Here is a 13,327-nt window from a genome sequence, read left to right as displayed (position 1 = left end):
AAAAGAAAAGAAACATACTGTTTATACCTCTCCACTAGAAAAGAAACTTATAAAAGAAAGCTATGTGAAAAAAAGAATATATTAAAAAGATGATTATCAAGATTTTTGATATTCAACAGTTTATATACTCAGAACAACAAGAAAAAGAACAAGGTGCTAATACTTCCTTTCTGTCTATGTGATAGTAGAGGGGGAAAAAGTCTCGATAATGAATGGATTATTCCAGTATTGCAAGAATGATGTAATATTAGAATATCTTCCAGTAAAACTCATTACACAGGCAGTACAAAGGAAAATCCACATGATTATTTTAATCAGTACCAAGAAGAACAAATTAAGAATAGTAGAAAACTTCCTTGGGGCCGGCCCTGTGGCCAAGTGGTTAAGTTCGTGCACTCCGCTGCAAGCGGCCTAGTGTTTCGTCGGTTCGAATCCTGGGCATGGACATGGCACTGCTTGTCAGGTCACGTTGAGGCAGTGTCCCACATGCCACAACTAGAAGGACCCACAACTAAGAATATACAACTATGTACCAGGGGGCTTTGGGGAGAAAAAGGAAAAAGATAAAATCTTTAAAAGAAAAAAAAAGAAAACTTCCTTAACTTAGTCAGTAAATATGATACTTAATAGTGAAACACACCAGCAGCTCCATTAAAATACAAAATCAAGGAATGTCTACTGCCACAACTTCTCTTCTCCATTATAGTGGAGGTTTTGAACAATACAATACAAGGCAAAGAAATGAGAGATGAAAACATTTTCAAATAATACACAAAATTCATTATTTCAGAAAATCTAATCTATCTATAAATCCCAAAATAATGAATAAAACAACAGAAATTTAAAAATGGAGTCCAATAAGTGTTGATTAGAAGATCTCACAAAAATCAATATTTTCCTTTAAACTATTATCCAAGAAACAGAAAATCTAATATACTTAAAATATTTAAAACACTCAAAAGTAAAACCAATGAGAAATACAAAAACTTCTATTAAAAGTAAAACCTGATAACCAGAAAACATTATTGAAGACCATAATATATAATAAATAAATGGAGAGCTATACAATGTTAATTCATGAGAAAAATCAATTTTGTAAAGCTGTCCGTTCCACTCAAATTAGCCTATATATTCAGTGGTTTCCCAAAAAACTGACAATATTTTATGCAATTTGACATGAAGCTTTTAAAACACAAATGAAATCATAACTTAAGAATCACTAAGAGAGGGCCTGCCCCATGGCCGAGTGGTTGGGTTTGCATGCTCCTCTTTGGTGGCCCAGGATTTTAGAGTTCGGATCCTGGGCGCGAACACGGTACCACTCATCAGGCCAGGTTGAGGCAGCGTCCCACATGCCACAACTGGAAGAACACACAACCAAAATATACAACTATGTACTGGGGGGCTTTAGGGAGAAAAAGCAAAAAAGAAAGAGAAGATTGGCAACAGCTGTTAGTTCAGGGGCCAATATTTAAAAAAAAAAAAAAAAAGAGAGAGTTTTGAATGAACAGTGAAATGTGGTAGACTTGACCTATGACTTATCACAGCATCATTAAAAACTATAGTAAATAAAATAGTGTCATTCGATTCAAAATAACAAATAGATAATTAGAACATATTAGAAAATACATAAAGTCACTCGTATATAAATATACACACAAGAAAATTTAGTAAATGATAAAAGTAATATTTCAAGTTATTACAGAAAGGACACATTATTTTATGTTGTTTTTAAAAATTGATTATTTGGAAAAATATAAGAAAACTTTTACATCATGCCATTTATAAAAATAAATTTCAGATTAATTAAATGTCTAAATATTTTTAAATTCTGGGAACATATTGGAACATAAATATTGTCTTTGGAGAAAGAAAGATTTTCATAACAAAAATAAAATATATTGAAATATTACATTATCAAGTTTATTACGTGCATGGCCAATGGCACCATGATATCTTTAAATCATAAAAAGATAATTTGTGTCTAGAAAAGATAACGAATTAATAAAATCCAACAAAAGAAAGTGCACATGGGAAATTAGGAAAATGTGCAAAATAATAAGACAATTATTCAAAAAAATATTTATATGTGGCAAATAAACATAAATATATTTTAACGTTCCGTATACTATGGAATATTGTCTAGCAGTTAAAGAATGTGGGATCTCCACTTTCTGATATGTAAACACTGATGATATAAAGACTGCATGTTTCAGAATTATGCGTGGAATATGATGTCTCTGTATAAACATGGAAAATTGCATTATAGCATTGTACATTGGCGATGTGAGTATGTGAATGTGTGTTTAAATACATTGTAAAATATCTGAAACATTACACACCAAACTGGTAAAAGTAGCTACATCAGAGGAGGGACGCAAGCTGGGGATGAGACAGGACTCAAGCGTAATTGCCAAAGGAAAGTTTAGCTTTATTTGCATTATTTAAAGGCTTTAATTTTCCCCAGGAAAACCACTTTCATAATTAAGAAAAACATTTTAAAGAAATATATTATTGTTTTCTAAAATGTAAGTTCCATGTGATCTGATATATTTTTTATTTTTACTGCTAATCCCTGGGCCTAGAAGTCTCTACTACAAGGTAGGTGCTCAAGTATCCCCCACATGCATAAATGAATAACTGCTGAGCATAGAAAAGTAAGAAGAAACACAAAATAATATGTAGAAGAGCAGCCTGCTTGAGTTTTCCCTAAAAGTGACAGCAGAGCTCGTCCTCTTCCTTTCCCCCTTTTGCTCAGCATGGACAGTGCTCAGGCCCAAGGAGAGAGCACAGCTGTGGAGGTGACAGTGGGACTGGGATAAGCAGGCAGCTGGCATGCTGGTGGATGGTTACATACAGGAGGAATGGACAAATAGTAGATATATTGAAGGAACAGGGCTGGGTTTCTCATTGGTAGAAAAGGATTTACAAAAAGAGAAAGAGAGAAGGACAGAAAGAACCTAAGGTGTTATTTTTGAAATAGAACATATAGCTGTGAACTTATAGTCTTTTCATAAAATAAATGGAAAGAGAAATTGATACAAATATAGATATATGTGTATACGTGTCTGTGTATCACACACACAAACATGCATACTTTTCCTTGGTCAGCCTACTAAGACATAGAAGCAGTAAGACTACAGGAAAATGAACTAACTACGCACTCAGATCTTGGAGTCTAGATACCACCCTCAACAAAAGACACTAGGGCTCCTTAGAAAAATGGTTGCTATTAGGATTGAGGTAGGAAAAGTACAAGATGAGCCTGGAACATCGTATTGGGTCAGAGAGTAAAGAGGTACTGAAGAATGAGCACATAACACAAGGACACAAGAGAGCCTGAAGGAGTTCTCACTGGCAAAAATTGGGGCAATTTTTGCTTTACAATAAATATTTAAAATAATGAGTTGGCATCCAATAAATAAAGTGGAAATCTATGAGTCCTGATTGTTACAAATAAAAGTATGTATAAACAAATAGAGAGTAAGAGAAGGCTCTTCCTTGGAGTAAAATTCCAAATTAAGAATGTAGAAGGAAAGATTGAAATAGAATTTCACCATTTGGCAGCTCTCATTTTGGTATTTGATTCAGGCAGAAGTCATGAATGCATGCTAGAGCTGGTGGATGGAGATTTGATAAAAAACAGGTATTGCATTTGAAAAGATCATAAGATTTCCTTAGGATATCTCCCCACACATCAGTTATCAAAAGGCTATGAGACATGAAGTATAATGGAGATATTCTCTATAGCTCTCAAAGTCATGAAGGACAATGAAACTTGAGGAACTGTAGCAGTTTGAAGGGGACTAAAGAGACAGGGCAATACTGTCACAATTGTTGGGACACAGTTTAATGGTGCTGTATAAACTGGGTGGCATTGTGATTGTTTTGTGGTTTAGTGGCAGTGTGCCTTGTTTTACCAAACAGCAAACGGGAGTATTTAGGGATGACAGAAACATGGTAGAATGTTAACAGTTGGGAATCCGAGTGAATGAAAATGGGATTTGTGAGTTCTTTGTACTATTCTTGCAACTTTTCTGTATGTGTGAAATTACTTTAAAATAAAATATAAATAAATCGTACGTAAAAGAAAGTAAAATTGTTTAAAAAGATGGAATAAAACGAGCAATGTTTAATAAAGAGAGATGAGTGACTTGACCCATATAATAAGCTTAATAATATTTATTGCACGCTTAGGATTATGTTAAGACCTGTAAGATAGTTGAGGGAAGAATAGTATAGATCTTCTTTCCATTCTCTGTCGGGAAATAAAACTAAATTTATTGTTAACTGCTATATCTTGAAATACTATCATCTTTATTTACCTACCTACTTCCTTATTCCTTGTCTTATTCCACAAATGTTTAAAACAATTTATAAAATATGTGTAATAAAAGAAACATAAAGTAAATTACAAATTAAAATAATAAATAATATAACATATAATTATATAATATAAATTAAAAAGTAAGAATCAGGGAATAAAAACAAGGAATTTAAGAAATATATAAATAAGATGCAATTTTGTAGTTTTGTAGCTTTTAATGAATATGTCGTTGTAGTTTAGAAGAATCTGGGATAATTACAGTTCCTGGTTAAATATTAAAGGATTCCACTTTGATTTTTGAATTCAAATATTTAATATTTAAAATATATACAGTTGAACAAAATTCCTGCAGAAATTTTGAGAGCTAATAGAGCATAAGATTAGAAATGGCCAGGTTACAGGCACCTCAGCAATCAGGTTTGATTTAAAAGAAATATGGTATCACAATAATACTGAGATACTGAAAATACAAGTCAGATTCCTGAAATGAAGCAAAGGGTGCTGTTCATCCTTTCAGTTCTTTTAAGCCAGAGTTGCCTTGTATTTTTCATTCCTGAGCTCCTAATTTTTTCTATATCTCAGTAGAATTAGTTAATGGTTGTATGTGGCGTGTGTATCATTTTGAAAATTGGACTGTTAGTTAACTCATTTTTTTCTCCATTTTCCTGTCTGGTGATAGCAAATGTAAGAGTGTATGTCTTACAATCATGTCTTTGTTGTCCACAAAATCTCTCTGTGCCTATTCTTTTTGCCCCACCTACATAAGGCAAAAGTAAAGAATACACAGTGGGCGGAATTCCCGAGCGTAAAGGCTGTTTTGGCCGCTACCTGTGTTTAAATTTACCATGCGTAGAAAGAGCACATCTGTTTGCTGCTCACAGTTCCCCTTTCTAGGTCCTGAGAAGTTGGAATTGTGGTGTCCCGCCCCCTGTCATTCACGTCCCTCTTTTAAGTGTTGCTGCTTTTATGGAGTGCTAAATTGCTTAATTAAATTTTACTGGTTTATTCTGCTTGCTCATTCATATCCTCCTTAATCCAGCCTACAACATTTTCTTCTTTAAAATGAACAGATAAAACCTTATGATGTATTTTTAGAGGTGAATTTGGGCTGTGAAAATGTATAAGTGGCTTAATGTGTAAGGTGCTGTTTGTTGAAAAATAACTGAATGCTTCACGTGAGTGTATAAAAGTCATAAACAACATTAGCAGTTGGGTTCAACAAAGCTTTTGGAGGAGCAAATATAGGATTAAGTATTTGCCTTTACTAGGTGTCATTTTGGTTTACTTCTTAGCTTTTGTTCTGTCTCATACACTGGGAAAATTCTTTATTCTTGAAACTAAGAATTGTGCATAAAATACTGCCTGGAACAAATTCTCTATTTGGAGCCTTAAGAAGAGGAAGAGTTACTGTTTTCTTCATGAGAATCCGTCCCTAACTGAAGGCGGCTGGAACGTGATGAAGGAACAGTTCAAATGTGAAATCTTTCCACATCATTCACTTCAGCAGTATTTCCAAAATTTCCAATTTCACTTGGAACCATTGCTCTTCTTTTCAGATGACCTTACATCTTTATATTAAAAGACTGACCATTTTAAAATGAGTCCCCTCATTGTTTCTTCTTCACACATTAATAACTAATTATAGCTTTATCCAAGCTCATCTCCTTCACACCCATTATCAATGATGATTTTTCATGGTACTAAATCACGCCTCACTTTCTGGTGAATTATCAATAATTAAATTAGTTTTTTTCTTCTTACAATTATGCATAATATTTAATATATCCATTCTTTTTGCTATTGACTATACACAAAACTCATTTATTTGAAGACATGTATAAATGTGTTGAACCTTTTCTTCCAGATGAGAATAGAGACACTGGCACAATTACAAGTAGGGGCTCTCTTGCTGGCTGCTGGCGTTCAAATTGAAATTCTGTCATCTGAGTTTTTAAATATCAAAATACCTCAGTTTCTCACTTGTAAAATTATAGTACTTCAATATAATTGAGTAATTGTAACACTCAAATGAGCTAAAATATGTTTAGGGTGTGGCAGAATGTTGAACCTCACTTTATTAATATATTTAATAGTGTTGATAGCTGAAAAGGTTGGGTGCTCCGTAGTTTGATCAGTATCTCCCAGTTGCATTAGGTGAAGTTGGAGCATGGGGCAGAGGCAGCTGGGATATGAGTTTGTGTGATGGGGACCATCCTTCGAGGACCCAAAGCAGAAGCAAATTTCCAGTCCCTGAGAATGTACTTCAATGTTCGAACTGGCTGGATTGTACTGGTGCTGTCTGAATGAATATCATCTTTTCTTATCCCCAGTGCTAACCTCTCTGATCTTAATATCCTGGCGATCACCAGACCTAAGATCATGCCACATTCATGCTGTCATATTCTTCTTTCTCAGGCAATTGGAGTCTAACTCACTGGATCAGATCAGTCCTTTCTCCTTCAAAACTGTACTGATTCTTTTATAAGGAAAATAAAACAAAAAAGAAATCTTCCACCACTCAAAAGGATATTTTATCTCACTCCTTCTCATGGGTGCCAAACTTTATTTTTTGGTTTTCTCAATATGTTCCCTGTGCAGGATGCCAGTTAAGCAATAACCACCCCAGCCCTTTAGGGTGGGGTATTGACTTTCATGAACTCAGTCCATCAAGTACAAATGGAATTCAACAGAGTCAATGAAAAGTAGAAGTCTAGATCCATGGCTCAACTATTTTCTTCACGCATATAGCTTCCAAATATTTAACTCCAGGCTTAGCACTTTTGCACACACACGTCTATTTGTATATGCATGTGTATATTCATATATATAGCTATATATATATCATTTCTTCACATGAATATCCTGCTGTTGCTTCAAAATCATTATTTCCAGAGTACATTACGTATGTACTTAACTTAAATGTCTTTAGGCATTTTCTATCTCTATTAATACACCCTTACTCTAATTATACAAGGTGGAAATTTTGGAGTCATCTTTGATCTCTCACTCTGGGCTTTTCCCTATATTGAACTGGTTTTATCTTTTCAGTGGTTCAATTTCTTAAATTTTTATTTTTAAAATTCTTATTTCTAAATCGTAGTTTTAGATTCTCATTAATATTTACTTGAACTATTTGATATTCTTCTAACTTATTTACATGTTCCTAGTTTACTTCTCTATTAATGTAAACCAGTTGTCTCTCTTGAATTCTAGGTCTTTATTTCCTACACACTGGACATCACTACTCAGACCTCTCATAGTCAATTCAGACATACCAAGGCAAAACTGGAAACCTAAATTCTTCAGCAAACACACACACACACACTCATACATGTCTGCCAAATTTGCCCCTCCTATAGTATTCTCCAACTGGATGCATGGCCCCTTTATTAACCCTTTTGATCAAGACATATAATCTGGAAGTTACCCTTGAGTCATCATCACAGATCCTATCAAATTTACACATCTGGGATATGTCTCATCTTGGGATCTTATTAAAATGCAGATTCTGATTACATGAGTTTAGGGTAAGACTCAAGGCTGTGCATTTTATTTTATTTTATTTTATTTTTTTAAAGATTTTATTTTTTCCTTTTTCTCCCCAAAGCCCCCCGGTACATAGTTGTGTATTCTTCGTTGTGGGTTCTTCTAGTTGTGGCATGTGGGACGCTGCCTCAGCGTGGTCTGACAAGCAGTGCCATGTCCGCGCCCAGGATTCGAACCAATGAAACACTGGGCCGCCTGCAGCGGAGCGCGGGAACTTAACCACTCGGTCACGGGGCCAGCCCCTTATTTTATTTTTTTAAGGCTGTACATTTTAATAAGATCTTGAAGGATGCCAGTGTTGATGGTTCAAGAACCATGCTTTGAATAACAAAAACCTGCAGTGTCCTATAGCATCTGGCCCCTTTGAAGCCTCTCAGAATTCATCACATAAAATGCTCCATCTGACTCACTCATATCCGAGTGCCTTGACTCTTTCTTTTCTTTAGTACATCAAGCTCTTCCCTATGTCCATGCCATTGCATGTAGCTTCATCTGTCCAGAATGCTCTTTACACTTTTAATATTACTAACTCCCTGTGTCCTTTACATCTCAAATTCTCTCACTCATCTGGTTAGCATTTATGTAGTGTGAAATGGTTAATTTTATGTGTCAACTTGAGTGGGCCACACGATGCTCAGATATTTGGCTCACCATTATTCTGGGTGTTTCTTTGAGGGTGTCTCTGGTTGAGATGAACATTTGAATCAGTAGACTGAATAAAACTGATCCCCTTGCTACTGTGAGTGGATCTCATCTAATCCATTGAAGGCCTGAATAGAACAAAAAGGTAGAGTAAGGGAAAGTTTGTTCTCTCTGCCTGTCTTTGAGCTGAGATGTAAGTCTTCTTCTGCTTTTGGACTTGGCCTCAGAATGGAAATTACGTCACAGGCTTTCCTGGTTTTAAGGCATTCTGACTAGAACTATACCATTGACTCTCCTGGATTTCCAGCTTGCTGGCTGCAGATCTTAGGACTTATCCTCCATAATCATGTAAGCCAGTTCTTTACAATACGCACACACACACACACACACAAACACATATATACATATATATTCTATTGGTCCTCTTTTCTCTGGAGAACCCTGACTAATACACTGAGTGTACATCATCTATGGATAAGTACTCACATAAATATTTGGCTAACATAGCAGTAGGCGCTATAAAGGAAAATAAATAGAATTTTATGACAGAAAAAAATATAGGTTATGTAAGTAGCCAGGAAAGGTTCCTAAGAGGAAATGGTATTTTAACTGAAAATTGAAGGAATAGTTAGTAGACAAAGAATCAGGATAAATCATTTCAAGTAAGTGGAACATCCTCTGTGAAGATGTTGAAATAGTGACCAGCTGAGTGTGTCCAAGGTCTGAAAGACATCAATAGGTCTGGAGTAAGTGAGCAAGAAAGTTTTCATTGGATGATATTAGAAAGGAGGCAGGAGATAAACTATGAAGGACCTAATTGACCTTGATAGAAAATATGGATTTAATCTAAGTACAATGATATATTTAATCAAGAAAGAGATATAACCTAATTTCTGTTTGTTACATGTTACTATAGTGGGAATCCTGTTTCCAGTCGTGACAGCATACATGGTACCAGACTTGATCTCTTCATGAAAACTACTGTAAAACAGGACAAAACATATAAGACAAAACATTTCAGGTGTGGGACACAAGGCAGAGGGGGACTGTGATTGCAGAGAGAAGGGAAACACACGAGGTAAGCCAGATGGCTGTGCCATAATGGTCCCAACTCTCTGCCCAGAGACCTTTCTGTGCTGCAAAATAGGGAGGCAAATGATTAGCGATATTGCTGAGCTGAAGAGAAAGATATCAGACTTTTGGGCTTCTGGAGCATCCAAGATGTACAGGTCCGGGGATCTGAAAAGAGGGAGCTGTCGGAGAGGGGCTCCATAATCTCTGTAGGGAGTCAACATGAGTCCTTGGATGAGGGCTAAGCAGTTCCCTTCAGGTATTTGACATTTAAGTCCCAGCCCAGTCAGAGTGGAAAGATCCCCTGCCTAAGCACATTGAACATTCATTGGAGACTCCAGATGATGCCCTGGCTTAGAAGTAAGGACCACACCATGTGGTAAGTGGCATGCCCTAATGCTAAGTACAAAACAGAAATATAATCTCCTTAACACAGAATAAGATCAAACCTGACAGGACCAAAGTATAGGCTAGTAATTTAAATACTTGTCAGAACAAAATATAATGCCGTTTAATGGGCGATAAAATAAGCCAAATACTCCACAATATAATCTATGATGTTCAGCACAAAATTAAAGAAAATGAAAATATTAGATGTGAAAAATAGGAAAGGTCACCCCATAGAAAAAAGAAAGAACAGTAAAGAAATAAATAAATAACTCCCAAATGATCCAGGGGATGTAATTAGTAGAAAATATCTTTAAAGGAGCTATTGATCCTTTTCTTTTCTTTTGCTACCACGTAGATATTGTTGTTTTCAACAGTGCAGGGGAGAGGCGAGAGGGCAGGAGTAAAAATAACGATGCTCTTAAAAATAGAAAATTCTTAGATAAATGAACATACAGCCAGAGAAATCTATAATCCTTGTTGATTCTGGATTTAAGTCACAGATATATTTCTATTTACCGTCTTCTTTATTTATTTATGGAAACAATGCTTAATTGAAGTGCATTTTAGTCAGAAAATTAATAGAAAGCAAATAGAAATTGTCTGATTTTAAATGTATGGGTTACAGTGGTGAAAAGCAAGATTGGCGTTCTTGACTTTGAGAACCTTTAGCAACTACCAAGTTCATGCCTTTACCACTGCTAATTTACTATTATTGTTTCTGAGTCAGAAGAAGTAGAGTGTTAAAAGAAACAATTTATTAAAGGATTTTCCATGTGACACTCAGATGACCTTGAACAAGCCCAAGCTCTCTAGGCTTTCATTTCCCTACATGTAACCTTAGAAGAATGACACAAATTTCACCATGCAGCTCTTTTTTATTGCAAGAGTGAAAGTCGTACTCCTTCCACCTCTCTAAAATCCGGAGTGGACAATGGAAGACTTATTCATTTACTTTTGAAAATGTAAATATGGTTATAGTCTAAAAACTGGTTTACAATCTGTTATTTTTATTTACTGGTAAAGATAGTAATAATATGTGACATCATCAAATATAGACCTAATCATCCTGCTTTTTCCCTGATCTCCTCTTTTTCTAGAACAGTTCATTTTTTCTAGACAGAGTTCTTGGAAAACAAATCATTTCTTATCATGGTAAAGTTTTGGCCACAGGTATCAAAAACCCTTTTCAAATTCAGAAACCAGAAATTTATTCATTGTCTTGGCTCAGCATTTCTGTTATGTTATCATTCAGAAAATGTCAAACAGCCCAGTGCTGGAGCTAATAGTTTCAGTCAGGGACAGAGAAGAGAGATTTTGTTAATATATCAAAAGAATTGTTTGCAACTCTATGGTCATGCTGATTATTTAATATGTAAATAATGCCAAAATTGAATTCAGAAGACCCCAATCTTAACTACGTTTCTCTACTCATTGGACATTGACTGCATTGACCATCTCGTTTCCTCATCCTTGGTTCAGTGAGATGTGATGAAAATGGAGTCAGACTAGTTATGGTGTAGGAAAGCATTATATAATAGTAAAACAATAGATTTAATTCTTTCTATTGTTATAACTAATACATCAAAAAAGTTATATTAATTAAAATGCCAACAAAATTGTTTTCATGATTTTTGGATACAAACATTTTGTACAATATCCAAGGCTATGGTACTCTTTGAATCATGGGATAGATTTCTTTTTTTTTTTTTATTTGAGGAAGCTTGGCCCTGAGCTAACATTTGTGCCCATCTTCTTGTATTTTATATGTAAGGCGCCTGCTCCAGCATGGGGGAGATAAGCGGTGCAGGGGTCCGTGCCAGAGATCTGAACCAGCAAACCCCGGGCCACCGAAGCAGTGGCATGAACTTCACCCTACACCACTAGGCCTGCCCTCAATTTCATTTTTATCGGTTTCCTTTCAGAGAAAATTTCTTCCAGTCATTTAATTTCCTCTAACTATGCATCCTAAAATGTTTAAGCATGGAAAAACAAACAGAAATATTCTTAAGCAGACAGATTTATTTATTAAATGTTAGTTATGTGTCTACTACATAGCAGGCACTATTGCACATACTTGGCATACATGGAATACAGTAAAACAGAAAAGAAAAAAGAAAAACAAAACTCTCTCCCGTGGAGCTCACATTCTGAGGAAGAGGTCCCCAAAGACATTTTAGAAGTGAAGTCAGTGTGCTTCTATACTCACATTTCTATATCAATTGCCCACCTTGAAAACATTATTTTGTACCTCAAATTTCATTTCATCATACAACAAATTTTTGATGTGGCATTAAAATCTGTAATGTAGAAAATTCTCAATATTGCCTAAAGGAAACATATTTAAGCAATACTTTACAATCAACAAAAGTACTTATTTGGTGATATTTTTGTGTAGTATTGTATTATCTATGGTAAAAAAATGCTTTTGTTTTACTGAAGTTTACAGTCTAAGACTAACAATAATGGTAGGGAACGATGTTAACACATTGTGCTTACAAACCATTCCTAAAATTCTTATTATGTAATGTTGTTCTAGAGGCTTCCGGTTCAGTTTATATTGATCAAAATGGACACATCTATTTAGTCATGTAGAACCAAATAATCCAATATTCACAGTTTCAATGAGAGAACTCCTGATTGAGTGATTTGTAGTTTCTTTTTTAATTTAATTTTATTTATTTTTGTATGTGTGTGAGGAAGATTAATCCTGAGCTAACATCTCTGCCTATCTTCCTTTATTGTGTGTGTGGGATGCTACCACAGCATGGCTTGATGTGGGTGTGTAGGTCTGCACCTGGGATCCCAACCTGTGAACCCTAGGCCACTGAAGCAGAGCACATAAACCTGACAACTATGCAACTGGGCCAGCCCCAATTTTTAGGTTTTTTGCACAATCAGAGCTTCATTTTAATAGCTCTCTCTTCTATTAAGGCATACTTTACTCAAATAATCAGAACCAAGCTATTGATTCTTTTTTTTAGAATGCCAAACTTCAAATAATGTAATGTTAGAACAAAAAGATCTAAGAGCTAATCTAATTCAACACCCCCTACATTCACTAGAGGGAAAAACTTATGGCCAATGTGGTTAAATGTTTAATATTTTTGAAACTAGTCGCAGCAGAACCAGGACTTGACCAATTTCACACATTTATAAACTTGTCAGTGTCATTTAAGCTCCTTTGTTTTTATCATCGTTTTAAATTGGTGTGAAGGAAGTCCTTCGTCTTTAAAGAAGGGTTGCTGTTTGGTTAGCTTTGCAAAGACTTCCTCCTAATTCTTTATTTCATCAGGAGACTAGATGACTCCCAATTTAAAAGTGAGCTTTCTAGGTTGGCCAGTCTTTAAAAAA

Source organism: Equus asinus, chromosome 3 (assembly GCF_041296235.1).
Source record: "Equus asinus isolate D_3611 breed Donkey chromosome 3, EquAss-T2T_v2, whole genome shotgun sequence".
Classification (NCBI taxonomy): domain Eukaryota; kingdom Metazoa; phylum Chordata; class Mammalia; order Perissodactyla; family Equidae; genus Equus; species Equus asinus.
The sequence above is the reverse complement of the archived record's forward strand: the minus strand, read 5'-3'. Positions refer to the sequence as shown.